This window comes from Cuculus canorus, chromosome 3 (assembly GCF_017976375.1).
Source record: "Cuculus canorus isolate bCucCan1 chromosome 3, bCucCan1.pri, whole genome shotgun sequence".
Lineage (NCBI taxonomy): Eukaryota > Metazoa > Chordata > Aves > Cuculiformes > Cuculidae > Cuculus > Cuculus canorus.
This window is the reverse complement of record NC_071403.1, coordinates 28,011,012-28,026,402: the sequence shown is the minus strand read 5'-3', so window position 1 is coordinate 28,026,402 and position 15,391 is coordinate 28,011,012. Positions and strand designations below refer to the sequence as shown.

Below are 15,391 nucleotides of genomic sequence, written 5' to 3'. Positions count from 1 at the left end.
GCCAAGTAAGGTAAGATAAATGGTAGTGGAAGCAATTACTGCACCAAACACAAGTCTCAATGAATAATCAGATAAACTCTCCAGGGTAACTTAACAAAATTCATAAAGGCCTAAATCTCCACATCAGCACTCAACAGGGTTAAAGGAACTTCATTCTACAGGCATCTAACAACTCTAATAAGGATATGTCAGCATATCACAAAGAAACTACTGAATCAAGACTCTGTTGAGATTCTATTTTTATATATTCTTTTTGAAATTAATAAGGTTACAGCCGTATTTTTGAGAAACACACCACCAACTTTCATACCATTCAGAAGGAATATAACATGAAATAAATTATCCGGAGAAACTACTAGGATGTTTTGACAGAAACTTTCCAAACAATAAATAGGCAAATGGCTCAAGGACTCGGATGCTCTTCTAGATGCAGTATTAACAAGAATGAAGACCTGACTTAAAACTTGAAATTTGAAAGCAATTTTAATTACAAGGTTTGTTGAATAATTCTTGGGAAGCAAAGACACTGACAGAACAGAAACTACATATGAAAAGAGTTGTTAATAAACTCAGAGAATTGATATGAAATATCTCATACAAAACAACTGTAAGGAAAAGAGCATTTCAGGTGAGAGTTTCTTGCATACTACTGGCCAAGCAAAAGCTATGCAAAGACAAAACACAGAAAGTGTAGAATAAAAAGAAACAAGATTCAAATATGAATTCTCCAATGAACTGAAACTCAGAGAAGGATGTTTGGAGGAACAGAAATATAACTCAGAACATGAAGGACAAACTGAAAAATAAAATCATTAACATAAAGCTTAGGCAGGGACAAATACATAAATGCCAAGGGAAAAAAAACAATATAATTAGTAATTGATATTGAGGATGAAACCCACCATTTTAAAAGCAAGGATATAAGGAAATTCTAAGAACTAGTTCATCACTAGTTGCCCAGCAGAAATTCAAACCCATGAAATAACGTTAGAAAGACAACCAGTTTGATGATTTTCCTGGGCCTGTCTTCTCAAAGAAAAGAGCTAATGTTCCACAGACAATGTACAAAATTAACACAAGACATGCATGTAAAAGTGTTTAGATTAAAGGAGGGAAAGATAGTTTCAATGAGTCCTTGAACTTTAAGTATTTTCAAGAAGTTTGGACCCAAGGAATTCACAGAAGAACTGTTTTTAACAATTTCAGACACATTAGGAATTACCTTTGAGATTTCATGGATGCTTCAAGGAAACTGTAAAAACTTTAAACACTTGAAATCCCCAAAACTTCAAAACTGGAGAAAGGAGGGGTATGAAATTGTAGATTGACTAATGCAATTTTTGGAAAAACAATATTTTCATCCTAAGCAAATTATAAATCTGTTTCATTTGTGTGAACCTAAAGCTAAGAGAAGATGCTGAGGAAAGTCATCATGTCATGATGCAAAATGTTCCTGTTCTTCCTAAAAACATAAAGAAAATTTGACTATACAGAAATGTGTACTTCATTGAAAGATTCATTATCGGTCTGGAAAGTTATAATGTGTGATATTTCTTTATAGGGTACATTTAAGTATCTCCACTTATCCTTGAACACAAATGATGCTAATTGAATGTGTATTCACTCTAGAATGGGGCAGGATCAGAATTCAAAATGCTAAGTTTCAGAAAATAGAAGAGTAATTTAAAAGATGACATTCAAAAGGAATTAATAAATATTTCCACACTTCAGATGAATAATAGAAGAGCTGATTAGGTAGCAATTCAGTAAAATTAAGCCCTAGATATTATAGGGAATTGTGTACTAGACTCAACCATATCAAATCATCAACCAAGAAAAAAGCAGACTGACATGCTTGGATCTGCTTTGAGCAGGAACTGAGACTCTAGGACCAGCAACGATCTCTTCCCACTAAAATTACTCTATCGTTAAGTATTTTTAACACTATTAATGCTTTAGTTGCTGCATTCCATCCAGTTTTGAATACTGCAGCTCAGGAGAAACGTGAACCAAGGTCTACAAAATAGGATGAGGAAAGACTGAAATAATATAGGTTGTTTAAATCAAGGAAGAACAAACTAAGATGGAAATGATAAAAGTCTTCAATATGTACAAAGTTGTTCCAAAAGTTCTTTTCTTTTAGAGGGAATAGGAATCAAAGGCCTTAAAGCTCAGCAAAATAAATAAAGTGTAGAAATTAGGAGACACTTTATAATGGTAACTACATTAACTCTACTGCAGGTTACGTAAGTATTTGAACTGTTTTGCTAGAAGAAAAGAAAAAGGGGGGAGGGGGGAAGAGAAGCCAAGAAAACAGCTACTGGTGGCATATCCAGAATATGTAATTAAATCAGAAGATAAAGGGCATTGGGAATAATTAGAGAGATGAAAGGGACATGAGTAAATAAAGTTTTGATATTGTTAACTTATGTTTTAATTGGGAGGCTGGTTAATTTGATGTTTTCTCACAGGGTTTAATTTATAAAAGTTTATAAAATTTGTGCAAGAACAAAGTGAATCTAGATTACATATCTCCAAAGGGTTCACATACATAACCATACATCTAATTCAACAATTAGATAATTTATGGTATTTAATGCAAATATTTTTAGAAAAGGCAAGAAATAGAAAGGGTTTCATTTCAATGCCAACAGAGACATGTATACTGAACAACGGTATTCTTATGTATCTGTTCTCAGAAACATGCAATACACTCATCCAACTTTCAGTGTATACCTCTACTACTAAACTATCAAATTTAATCTGAAATCAAACACTGGTTTTGTTTTAGCCTGTCATATCTCATATGGATAGCTTTTTCTCTGAAGGGAAACTCTTCACTCCACTACTTGTGGTTTGTTTTTTTAATAGGATGATTTAGAAGAAGAAAAACAAACAACTAGAAACTTTCATTTTTCACTGGAGATAAACTGACAATATCTCTAGCATTCAGGGATTTTTAGAAACTTGAGATACATTGCAGGTAAATTCTCTTCAGTGCTAAGCACCCATATTTCACCTGAAGAAGATAAGTCACATGAACAGTTAGTAGTCTGAAATATTTAGTTTGGCTAACTGTATGAACATGAGCTTGTGTTATCTGGGAAATGCAATCACATCCTTTTACGCATGGGTGGCTTTAGGTATTCTGTCAATATAATAGATGAGCAACTTGGAAAAATGTAGCACTACAGACTTGAAAATTACCTTCTTGCACATGCCATCAAGACTATTTTCACTGGTTTTCTCAATAAAATTAGAGCACCATTATTGTTATGTCAGTTAGATTTCAACCTGTTAATATTAAAAATAGGTCCTCCAAGTATGAGCTGTCCTTACGACTTTTAGCAAATTCCTGATATGTTAGCTGACTTCTTCAAGCTCTTTGCATGCACATGTGATTTATTCTATGACCATACAACAAGAATGTATACCATCTGCGATTAGAATAATTTTGGTTTGTTTGGAAAACATCAGTGTAAGTTATCATATTCATATTTTTGAAGGCTGTTGAAGAAAAACCAGGAAAGTAGCCAACCACTCACTGTACAGAAAGTCACTCAACTTGACCATGCATGTATACCAGCCTACTGGAGCTGCCCATGGCTGCTAACATGAAAGGAGGCATCTTTAACCTATGTATTTGACTGCCATAAAATTGAGTTTGTGAGTGCAAGAACAGAATTCATAGGCATGCAGAATTTATAGTCTGTAGTTCTGATATAAGTACCATCTTACTGACTGTTAAGGGAAATATACCTTTAAAGCTGTGTAAGGTGTTGTATCCTGTTCTTGAAGTTTGACTATAGTTTGGATGCAATAAGTTGCAATAAGATATTTACTTTTCAACTGCAAAAAGTACTACAACTAGTTATGAAATTATGGTCATGACTGTCAATGATTTTGTGACTTGAATTTTTTTCCTGTCTATGTGGACCTTACATGGAGTGCAAATTAGATGTTGCAGAGGAAACCATCTTTTACAAATCATCAGATCAAAGGAAATAAAAAATTATATCAACGCATATGTCAACAACTGTTGATTAACACATAAGGAAATACACACTTGCAAAGAGATTTCTGAAGAGTAAAGAAAATGTAAAAAAGTATTTTCCGAGCAATTTTTCTCTTAAAAGAAATTCTATATAAAGGAAGTATAGAACAGGATGGAATCTTTCCTTTCCAGAAATGTTATTCTGTATCTTAGGTGTATTTAAATTCAGACGAATGTAACTCTGTGATATGCTGCAGAACTCTCAAAAATTAGAGATCATGAGGAGATAGGATTTTATTCTCAGAGATCATTCTAGCCAGGTGAAAGAAAGTGTGTGAAAGACAGTCAATTCTAGTGATGCAAAAAAATTGGTATAATACAAAATGATCAAAAGGACAAAAAAAAAAAAAGAGGAATTAGAATCATAATGATAAACCTAGCAGTAAAGTATGCATTTCTGCATATCCAAATATCAATAGTTACATTTCTTGTTTCAACTACTAAGACAGATAAAATACTTACATTTCGTGTTCATGTGTCATATATTAATTGAATTGTTCTTGGTCAACGTTGTAAAGGATAAATTAGAAGGTAAGACATAGTTTACAAATACATGTCACTAAGTGGTACTACACTTGTCTATGTAACAGAAAAGAAAATTAGACTTCTATAATCATAACAGACACCAATCTGATTGAAATATATAGCAGACTGACATGGTGAATACTAAAATTACCTAAAATAAATAAATAAATAAACTATAGACACCGAACTCAAAAGTACTGATAGCATTTTTCATATCAGATTCAACTTAAAAATAAATAATTACAGAATTAAAATTTAAATAAAATTGTCATAACTTCATAGAATCATTAAGTTTGGAAAAGAGTTCTGAGATCATCTAGTCCAACAGTCACAATGTCTACGAAACCTTGTTCCAAAGCACCACAACTACTCTTCTTTTAAACACTTCCAGGGATGATGACGCCACCACTTCCTTGGGCTGCCTGTTCCAAAGCCTCACCACTCTTTCACTAGCATATTTTTTTCTAATATCCAATCTAAACCTTCCCCGACACAACTTAAGGCCATTAAGTCTTATCACTAGTCGCTTGGGCGAAGAGACCAACACCTGCCTTGCTGCAACTTCCTTTCAGGTAGTTGTAAAGAACAATAAGGTCTCTCCTTAAACTCCCTTCTCAGACTAAAAGCTCCAGTTCTCTCAATTGCTCCTCATAAAAGTTGTGCTCCAGACCCTTCACCAACTTTGTTGTCCTCTGGACATGCTCCAGCACCTCAATGTCTTCCTTGTAGTGACAGGCCCAAAACTGAATACAATACTTGAGGTGTGGACTCACCAGTGCCGAGTACAGGGGAATGATCACATCAATAGCCCTGTTGGCCACATTATTTCTGATACAAGCCAGGATGGTGTTGGCATTCTTGGCCACCTGAGCATACTGCTGGCTCGTGTTCAGCTGGCTGTAAAACTACATCCCTTGTCCATTTGCATCAGGCAGCTTTCCAGCGACTCTTCCTCCAAGTCTGTAGCATTGCACGGGGTTGTTGTGACTGAAGTGCAAAACCCGGCCCTCGGCCTTGTTAAACCTCTCGCAATTTACCTCTGCCCATCAATCAAGCCTGCCCATATCCCTCTGCAAAGCCATTATACCCTCCAAGAGATCAACACTCCTGCCCGATATGGTGTCATTTACAAACTTACTGAATGTGCACTCAAGCTCCTCATCCAGATCATTGGTAAAGATATTAAACAAGACTGGCCCAAACACTGAGACCCAGGGAACACTCCTTGTGACTGGCCTCCAGCTCTGTTGACCACTACTGTGCAGGCTAGGCCATCCAGACAGTTTTTTACACAACAAAGAGTACACTTTTTTAAGCCAAGAGCTTGTTATTCGTTGCTTATTTCACATATTAACTGATAGAAGATAAAGTTAATCGCTGCAAACATTTATGAAACAATGGAGTATTTGATAACACACACAGAAAGGGATCAAAGAAAGATCTCATTACACATAGAAATTAATCCTATAGCTTTCTTATTTATTTAAGTACTTTTGGCAAAACCTAAGCTTCTTGAATTGGTGTTACATAATATTTTGCAGTGAAATTTATACATATTTACATATATTAAAACCTGGCTGGCTACAGTTTAATCCTAATCAACTAATCCTTTCTGAAGAGCTAAGTGTTTACACCTTTCTAGGTGTCTACTCAGTACATATTTGTGATTCTTTTAATTGATTTTTTTTTTTAAATTACCCGTTTTCTTACATGAACCTGTAAGGGAAAAAACACACCAACTTTTTTCCTGATAACACAAATACTGGGTGAACATTAAGTAACAAGGGGTTTTTCTTTAGATTTTGGTAAGTTTGAAGGAAGAAAATAGTTTATTTTTTAACCTTTTAAAGGAAAGCTTTGAGAAACAACAAAAATCATAGCTTAAAGAAAAATTTATCTTGAACACCTCTGTTAGGAGCGATTACTTGCTTAATTTCATCAACAGGTCAGCTTGCTACAAAACTTTAAGATCCAAGTAATCATTTAGTGCCTTATAAGACTAAAATATCTTCAATGAAGCTTGATACAGAAGAGCACCATGTGCCCTCCAGCCAGATAAGTACAAAAAGTGCCAATGCAGATAGACTAGTAAATTCAATGAAACATTGTTCTGAAAAAAATAACTGCGAAGTACCTAATTAAAACTACTGCAAATAAAGATGTGCTCACAAGGAAGAGTAACGATCACTTATGACTACCTCAGAAACCTGAACTTATGTTATGTAAGTCTATGGAACCTGATGACATACATCCCAGAGTCCTGAGGGAATTGGCAGATGTGGTTGCCAAGCCACTCTCCATGATAGTTGAAAAGTCATGGCAGTCAGGGGAAGTCTCTGGTGACTGGAAGAAGGGCAATATTGTGCCCGTTTTTAAAAAGGGTAGAAGAGTTCATTCTGGGGACTTCTGACCTGTCAACCTCACCTCTGTGCCTGGAAAGATTATGCAACAGATCTTTGCAGAAGCTATGCTAAAATGCATGGAGGACAGGGAGGTGATTCAAGACAGCCAACATGGCTTCACCAAGGGCAAGTCCTGCCTGACCAATCTAGTGGCTTTCTATGATAGGTTGACCACATCAGTGGACATACGAAAAGCAATGGATTTAATCTATCTGGAATTCTGTAAAGCCTTTGACACAGTCCCCCACAACAACTTTCTCTCTAAATTGCAGAGAGGTGGATTTGGTGGATGGATTGTTTGGTGGATAGGGAATTGGTTGGATGGTTGCATTCAAAGAGAAGTGACCAATAGCTCAATGTTCAGATGGAGATCCTTGATAAATAGTGTCCCTCAGATGTCCGTTCTGAGACCAGCGCTGTTTAATATTTTCATTAATGATATAGAAAATGAGATCAAGTACACCCTTGGCAAGTTTGCAGATGACACCAAGCTGAGTGGTGAAGTTGTCACACCAATAGGATGGGATGTCATCCAGAGGGACCTGGACAGACTGGAGAAGTGAGCCTGTGTGAAACTCATGAGGTTCAACAAGGCCAAATGCAAGGTCCTACACCTGGGTCGGGGCAATCTGCGGTTTCAATACAGGATGGGGTATGATGTGATTGAGAGCAGCCCTGCAGAGAAGGACTTGGGGGTGATGATTGATGAGAAGCCAAACGTGAGCCATCAGTTTGCACTCACCACCCAGAAGGCCAGCCTGGGATGCATCAAAAGAAACGTAGCCAGCAGGTCAAAAGAGGTGATTCTCCCCCTCTATTCCTCTCTTGTGAGACTTCACCTGTAATACTGTGTCCAGTTCTGGAATCCCCACCATAAGAAGAATATGGAAGTGTTGGAATGGGTCCAGAGGAGAGCCACTGAGATGATTGGAGGGCTGGAGCACCTCTGCTATGAAGACAGGCTGAGAGAGTTGGGGCTAATCAGCCTGGAGAAGAGAAGGCTTCGGGGATACCCTATAGTGGACTCCCAGTACCTGAAAGAGGCCTACAATAGAGCTGGGGAGGGACTTTGCATAAAGGCATGCAGTGGTAGAACAAGGGGGAATGGCTTTAAATTGGAAGAGGGAAGATTTAGATTAGACATTAGGAAGAAATTCTTCATGATGAGAATGGTGAGACACCAGAACAGGTTGCCCAGGGAAGTTGTAGATGCCCCATCACTGGGATTGTTCAAGGCAAGGCTGGATGAGGCCTTGAGCAGTCTGGCCTAGTGGGAATTATCCCTGCCCATGGCAGGGGGTATAGAACTAGATGATCTTTAAGGTCCCTTCCAACCCAAATCATTCTACAGTTATTGCTCTATATGACATTGAGGATTCCAGAGCTGGACCAGATGAGGTCTCACAAGAGAGGAATAGAGGGGCAGAATCACTTCCCTCAGCCTGCTGGCCATGCTTCTTTTGATGGAGCCCAGGATACAGTTGACCTTCTGGGCTGCAAGCACACATTGCCGGGTCATGTCGTGCTTCTCATCGACCCCAAGTCCTTTTCTGCAGGGCTGCTCTCAAGCACATCTTCCCCCATCGTGTACTGAAAACCAGGATTGTCCTGCTTCAGGTGCAGAACCTTACACTTGCCTTGTTGAACCTCATGAGATTCTCACAGACCCACTTCTCCAGCCTGTCCAGGTCCCTCTGGGTGACATCCCATCCTTCCGGTGTGGCAACTACACCACTCAGTTTGGTGTCATCTGAAAACTTGCTCAGGGTGAGCTCAATCTCGCTGTCAATATCATTGATAAAGATATTAAACAGCACCGGTCGCAGAAGAGACCTCTGAAGGACACCACTTGTCACGGATCTCCATCTGGACTTCGAGCCATTGATCACTAATCTCTGAATACGACCATCCATCCAGTCTCTTATCCACCTTACCTTCTACCCATCAAATCCATACCTCTCCAACTTAGACAGAAGGATATTGTGGGGTGCCGTGTCAAAGGCTTTACTGAAGTCCAGATAGATCACATGTGTTGGTTTACCCGTGTCCATTGCTGCAGTTACTCCATCATAGAAAGCCACGAAGTTAGTCGTACAGGATTTGCCCCTGGTGAAGCCATGCTGGCTGCCATTAATGACCTCCCTGTCTTCCATGTGCTTTAGCACAGCTTCTAGGAGGATCTGTTCCATGATCTTCCCAGGCACAGAGTTGAGGCTGACACGTCGGTAGTTCTCAGGGTCGTCTTTTCTCCTCTTTTCAAACATAGGCACAATGTTACCCTTCTTCCAGTCACCAGGGACTCCTGATGTTCAGATTCCTCAGGTGTTCGCGAACCCAATCCTCCTCTACTGTGGAAGGAGGTTTACCCCCCTGGTCACCATCTTGCTGTCCCATGACTCAGGAGGAGTGAGGAGAGCAGTTATGAGTGAAGACTGAGGCAAAAAATTGTTGAGTACCTCAGCCTTCTCCTCATCTATTGATACCTGATCCCCATTTCCAGACATCAGTGGGGGTACATTCTCTTTGATCTTCCTCTTTTGATTGATGTACCACTAAATTCCCTTCTTGTTAGTCTTTACTTCCCTTGCCAAGTTCAGCTCCATCTGCGCCTTGGCCTTCCTGACTTCATCCCTACACAACCAGGCAGTGTCTCTATACACATCCCAGGTTCCCTGTCCCTGCAGCACTGCCTGTGCTGTTCCTTCTTCTTTTGCAGTTTAACCAGCAGGTCTCGACTCAGCCATGCTGGTCTCTTCCCTTTCCTGCCTGATTTTCTATGTACAGGGATAAATATTTCTTCTCTGAAAAGGTTGTCTAGCATTGGAACAGGCTGACTAGGAAAGTTGCTGTGTCACCATCCCTGGAGGCATTAAAAGACACATAGACATGGTGCTTAGGGGCCTGGCTAAGTGGTAGCTCAGCAGTGCTAGGTTAAGGGTTGGACTTGATTTTAAAGGTTTTTTCCAAGCTAAACTAATCTATGATTCTAAGAAACTAAGGCCAGATTGAAGAAAATAACAAAGTTGCCATCCTCCACAATAATATCTTTAATGAAATTAATTATGAATACCCTCATTTGACACCTTTTAAGATATTTCATGAAAGATCCCCTAGTATGACTTTTGGGTCATGACATTTGTATTCATAACCATGCTTTAATAAATCACGGCCTAAAGAACTCAAGCCCTAGTTGCTGTTTTCTGCAGCTTCTCCTTTTTGCCAAGCTCCTAATATAAAAATTGTTTTCTTTATTCCCTCACAACCTACTCTTAACTTTGCCAGACTTTAAATTAATTCATTTGCATCCCAAGAACTTTTCCGTTCCAGTAAAGCAAAACAGATAGGAGCGGATGCCTATTTCAAGCAGAAACACTTGACTCAATAATATAAAATCATTCAACTCTTGCAACGCTGCAGACTATACTAACTTAAATCATACTGAAGTGAATCATACTGCCTTTATGATACATGAAGAATACCAAAGATAGCATTAGATCTTCCTATAATAGAAAGCAAAACATTTTTTTCTTATGATGTATCTTAAATTTTCAAAAGACTGTGGGGACAAACAAACCAAAATTATGCAAACCTAAGGCACCCAACAAACAGAGAAAGCATTTTCACAGACTGATGGCCCTCATGGTGTCCATAAAGGCAAGTCCTGAGGTGGAGTTTTAAACTGACGCTTGCCACCATCTAAAAACATATTTTTATTACTAACATTCCAGTAGAAGGCAAGTGAAGCACTAGAGAATTATTTGCAAGAAGTTGTTTGAGATGATGCTGTAAACTTGCAATCCAAAGAAAATATTTCTCAGTATTTATCCAGAGATATAAATACACGGTCATCCTACCTTCTATTTGCACTCAGACAGGAGAAAAACAGTTTTATTGACCTTCTTCTACTAAGTCAAACTTTAACTTGCGCTGATCCCACTGCGCTCATTCATATACTATGACCCCCTTCAAATCTCATCATTTTTTTCTGATAAGCATCACTTACTTTTATGTTCAAAATACAAACAAGCACTATTGCCAAGCATATCTCTGGATAGCTTTCCAGTCTGAGTGCCTCAAAGGTTATTAGAAGTATACAGACATCATGATGGATCTCAGGACAAGGGTGATTTTCAACTTAAACTCTTTTGAGCACAATAAACTATGAAGTAAACTAATCTACTTTTCTCAGTGGAAAAGATTCTGAAACATATTTAAGTAGTTTGCTTTACATTTCTGCTACATCTTCAGGAAATCAGTCAGTTTACAGCTGCACTTGAAGCTGAAGACAGATGAGTGGAATTGAGGTGGGACTGGAATAAAGTTCAGGAAGGAATGTGCAGACTCTGGATTTCGAAGTGGGTATGGGAGGCCTGAGAGAGACATTTAGGCGCACACCGATACTAACAGGAAAGTATATAAAGGAGGGATAAGAAAAGTACTACAGCTGAAAGTAAGGAATTGCATGTTCTTTTAGCTTCCAAAGAAATAATTATCACATCCAAGTAAACCAAAAAAAAGAAAAAGAGGAAGTTTACAATTTTTCTGCAAAACAAAATCAGATTCAATTATTTTGTGGCAGTACACAAAATTCAAATAGATCCATAAAAAAGAAATAATTATTTAGGGCTATAACATTAGCAGGAACAAAATAGTACTGAATTATGAATATTTCAGAAATTAGGTATTGCCTGACTCATTCCAGAAAGATGCAACAGTAATTATAAGAAAACACCTGCATCAGGTGTATTTCCTCAAAATATACCATAAAAAATAAAAACCTGCAATTCTGTGTAGAAGAGATGAGTGACCAATCTTGATAAAGATAAAACATAGTTATTCTTGTTTTAGATATTAATTTAAAATAAAAGTATGCAAAATGAAAAATGACATCCCTAAAAGAAATAATCAAAGACGCTAAAACTTTGGGCTTTGCTTGATTTTTTATATCTTTATTCTGAAAAAAAAGGCATTTATATGGCATCAGATTTCTACAAGTTTGAAAAAGCAGCATTTATAAATAAAACACAGTGTGGAAACATTACACTTAAAACTAAATAAAATTATTTTGAAAATCCATTATAATTTTTTTTTTTCTAAAATATTCAAAGATTTTTTTTCAGGGATGTATAGTAAAAAGAAAGTAATTTCATATTTCAAATTTGAAGTAAAAAAACCCTGCAATATTTGAGATTATCACATACTTTTAATAATTTTTAACATTTCTCAAAAAAAGTGAACAGCTGTGAGCTTTTCAGTTTTGATCTAGGCAGATACAGCACACAAAAGCAATAAGGGAAAGGAAAGGAGCATACATTTCAGCCAAACAATAAAAAATTAACCTGTATGATAAGATATAGAGACTGGTATGCAATTTAGCATAATCAAACAAACGTTAAGTGCATACATATATAAATATGAAAATTTAATTCCAGAGTTAAAAATCTTCAAAAGTAAAGGTAAAATATGTTCAAGAACAAAAATATTTAGGTACTTATACCTAAAAAATAAAGGAAAACAAAATCATGGTTCTGATAGCTGGTGAATAACAACAAAATCATAAGATAATTTCAAATTATAAAAATATCTCATTAATGAACTTGAATTTTTTTTTGTTTTTTCAAAATAGAATATTCAGAATGTAGAATTCTAATTGTAGAATAAATAATCAAGTTCCAGTGCAGCTGGCACCAAAATAAAATAAAGCAATAATATAAAAAAGATTGAGATATCTATGCTATGTTTATAAATGATACAAACAGAACTCTTTCCTATTACTATTATTTCTTCAAACATTCCCCACCTTAAAAAGCTGACTAGACTTGTTTTCACCAAAACTATGTGCCAGTAGACTTCCCAGAAGTCCTGGAAATCCTGACCTCTTTTCTTAATAAAGCTACTGAATTGCTCATAAACAAAGGAATAATCTGTCGGATGGTTATCTGTAGCATGTATTACTCACAATTCAAAATAAAAAAGAACACATAGTTCCATCCTTACCGACACTAGATGAACTTACGAATTGCAGTTTGTTATTTTGCCTGTTAATAGTTTTTCACCTGCAGTAGTCTCAGACACTGCTGAAAAACAGTGTATACTCACAGTTGAACAGATCTTAATAATACATTATAAAGGAGGATAAAGTAATTCAGAATTTCAGAAGACAGAACTAAAAATAAAAGAAATACTGATAACTTTAAAAGAAAAGTGAGTATAAAAGCAAACGACAGAGAAAACTGGTCAAGACTGCATAGCTGGCAGTATACTATAGATTATCATATATGTATATATATATGTAGACTATACTATAGACTATTGAGGCCTTGGGCAGCCTGATTTAGTGGGATGTCCCTCCCCATGGCAGAGGGGTTGGAACTAGATGATCTTTAAGGTCCCTTCCAAACCTAACTATTCTACAATTCTATGATTCTATGCTCATAGGGAATTGTTAAAGTGAAAAAACAGCATAGATGAAAATATGAAACCAGCTTACAAGAGCATTGCCTTTTTTTAAAGTGGTATTTTCAAGACTGAAGAAAAGGAGAGAAAAGTGATTTAAGAAAAAAGAAAGAGAAAATATGTTTTTAGGAGCTGTATTATTTTATATTGTTCACAGACTACTGAATGGTTAGGGTTGGAAGGCATCTCTGCAAATCATCTACTCTGACCCTTTTGCTAGAGCAGTTTCACCTACAGCAGGTTGCAGAGAAATATGTCCATGTGAGTTTTGAATATACCCAGAGAAGGAGATTCCATATCTATCCTGGGCAGCCTGTTCCAATGCTACATCACCCTCACAGAAAAGAATTTTTTCCCCATCTTGAGGTCGAACTTCCCATGTTCCAGATTGTACTCATTGCCCCTCATCTTGTCACTGAGCACCATGGAGAAGAGGCTGGCCCCATCCTCTTGTCACTTGCCTCTTAGTTATAAGCATCGATAAGGTCTCCTCTCAATTTTCTCTTTTCCAGGATAAACAGACCAAGCTCACTCAGCCTTTCCTCTTAGAAGAGATGTTCCAGTCCCCTGATCATCTCTGTAGTCCTCTACTAGACTCTCTCCACTAGTTCCTTGCCTTTCTTAAAGTGGGGAGCCCAGAACTGGACACAGTACTCCAAATGGGGCCTCGCTAGGGCAGAGTAAAGGGGGAGGGATAAGCTCCCTTGACCTACTCGCTACATTCTTCTTGATGCCTCTCTGCATGTTGCTGGCCCTCTGGTCCCAAAGGCACATTGCTGGCTCACTGTCAGCTTGTTGTTTACCAGGACTTCCAGGTCCTCCTTCACAGACCTGCTTTCCAGCAAGTCAACCCCTAACTTGTGCTGGTTGTTATTCCTGAGATGCAAAAGCCTTCACTTTCCTTTTCTGAACTTCATTAGGTTCCATTGCATTGCTACAAAATGAATATTCAGTAATGTGCTTTCTGTTCAACAGGAATGTTGAAAGGCAGCGGTACAAAAGTAAGCTAGTACATGTGCTTTCTGCATCAGATCAGTTTTTGGTTCATTTCAATATCTAAGTATCAATCTTGAAATGCCTTCATAGCTGGAAGGAGTTATTGCAGTTACCAAAACTTTCACTGAACAATAACTGAAGGATAAAGAGCAGTTATGATAGCGCAAATTGTAACACCAATTTGAAGTCCTCTTATTTCTTTTTAATTTTATTTTACGTAGATATGTGCAAAGGGAACAGATGTTTATAAAACATGACTAAACAGAATTTATCCCTTAAGATGAAAGGTGTCCTTGATTACAGAACACAGCTGCTATCATAAATTTCAAGAATCTACTTTTGTGAGCTCCACCAATCCAAAAATCACGGGTCTTCAACAGCAATGATATTTATATTTGTGCATTCTATCTTTTCTTAAGACCATTATTTCAAAAAAATCATGCAAGTGTAAATATCACTATACAAAATCAATATGAAACATACGGCATCTGAACTCAAACTTCATCAATAGATAGATGTTCAAACATAAATACACTTGGAACACAAGAAGTTATTGAATGCTTCTTATGAAATCTTGCAGGGATTTATCCTTGTCCCAATATTGTTATCATGGATCCGGAATCAAGTATGCAGTGATTGCTAGTGAAGTACGCAGAGGCTACAAAGTCTGTTTGAGAACCGAGTAATGAAAGGAACAGGTCACTAATAGAGTTAAGACTATGTTCCAGAAAACAGCAAACCTAGAGGGCGGTTACTGAAACTGTGAAACACAGTTATAAATCAGTGTAAGCCTTCAAGAAAAATCCTAGGCAGGATATCAGGGTAAAACATAACAGAAGTATGAGGGAGTTGACTGGAATTATTAATTAACATTACTTTGTAATACAGTAGCTCTTATATGTACAAAATTTGAAAATTTGTGAAGAGCAGTGGGAAAGAAAAAGACATACTATTACTC

General features: G+C 37.2%; 1 protein-coding gene across 6 annotated transcripts in view; it reads right to left on the bottom strand.

Moving 5' to 3' along the window:
- Positions 1-15,391, bottom strand: part of GRIK2 (glutamate ionotropic receptor kainate type subunit 2) — a 398,712-nt gene that overhangs the window by 165,740 nt on the left and 217,581 nt on the right. The gene's annotated exons all lie outside the window — the stretch shown is intronic.